Genomic DNA, 1,388 nt, shown 5'->3' on the forward strand with positions numbered 1-1,388 from the left:
TTGAAATCTCCCACTATTATTGTGTGCGGTGCAATGTGTGTTTTGAGCTTTACTAATGTTTCTTTAATGAATGTGGCTGCTCTTGTATTTGGAGCATAGATATTCAGAATTGAGAGTTCCTCTTGGTAGATTTTACCTTTGATGAGTATGAAGTGCCCTCCTTGTCTTTTTTGATAACTTTGCATTGGAAGTCAATTTTATTTGATATTAGAATGGCTACTCCTCCTTGTTTCTTCGGACCATTTGCTTGAAAATTTGTTTTTCAGCCTTTCACTCTGAAGTAGTGTCTGTCTTTTTCCCTGAGGTGGGTTTCCTGTAAGTACCAAAATGTTGGGTCCTGTTTGTGTAGTCATTCTGTTAGTCTATGTCTTTTTATTGGGGAATTGAGTCCATTGATATTAAGAGGTATTAAGGAAAAGTAATTGTTGCTTCCTGTTATGTTTGTTGTTAGAACTGGGATTCTCTTCTTGCTGCTGTCTTCTTTAGGTTTGTTGAAGGATTACTTTCTTGCTTTTTCTAGAGCATAATTTCTGTCCTGTGTTAAAAATATGAAACACTTCATGAATTTGCATATTATCCTTGTGCAGGGGCCATGCTAATCTTCTCTGTATCATTGCAATTTTAGTATATGTGCTGCCGAAGCGAGCACAGTAACACTTTTACAGAGAAAAATATGTCCATTCTGAGCATAAGTGTAACCATTGACATATAAACATTTGTTTAAATTCTTAAATTAAAAACAAATAGACAAAACACTTTCAAAAGCTCCCAAAGTGTTCAGCTAAGATTGTACACACTCTGGGAGTTTAGCTTTAACATTGGGTATCTACAATTATCTTGAATCTAATATCTAGACTAACTCCCTAGGAGAAGCCAGGAAGCTACTGCTGTAATGAAAAAAATGAAAATAACTTCTTCTTCCAGTACAAATTGTCTTTACTATTTTATTTTTGAAAAGTAAATGTTACTTGTTTTCTCAGTTTCCTCTTAGTCTTTTAATCAATTATTTCTTTTTTAAGTTAGTTATTTTTTATTTTGTGTGTACGAGTGTTTGTCTGCTTGTGTATCTGTGCAGTGTGTGTGTGTGTGTGTGTGTGTGTGTGTGTGTGTGTGTGTGTGTGTTGTCCTTGGAGGCCAGAAGAGAGCATCAGATGCTTTGGAGCTGTACTTAAAGTTGTGAGCTGCTCTGTGGGTCCTGGGTACCAAACCCTTGTTCTCTGCAATAGCAGCAAGTGCTGCTTTTAACCACTGAGCCATCTCTCCAGCCCTTATAGAATTACCTTTCTTCTTTGAATACTCTAAAACACACCAGACATAGAAAAGTTTCTATTTTGTAGAATTGGATTCAATAGTCTGTATTTCTTCTGTACAACATATCACTGTTCACA

The 1,388-nt window shown here is 35.9% G+C and overlaps 1 non-coding gene across 1 annotated transcript; it reads right to left on the minus strand.

Annotated features, from left to right (window-relative positions):
- Positions 1-542: 542 nt before the first annotated feature.
- On the minus strand, positions 543-649 carry LOC115063390. Its single transcript, XR_003843228.1, has one exon. It is a non-coding gene; the product is annotated as a U6 spliceosomal RNA (small nuclear RNA).
- Between the last annotated feature and the right edge of the window lie 739 nt (positions 650-1,388).

Source organism: Mus pahari, unplaced genomic scaffold (genome assembly GCF_900095145.1).
Source record: "Mus pahari unplaced genomic scaffold, PAHARI_EIJ_v1.1 scaffold_11213_1, whole genome shotgun sequence".
Classification (NCBI taxonomy): Eukaryota; Metazoa; Chordata; class Mammalia; order Rodentia; family Muridae; genus Mus; species Mus pahari.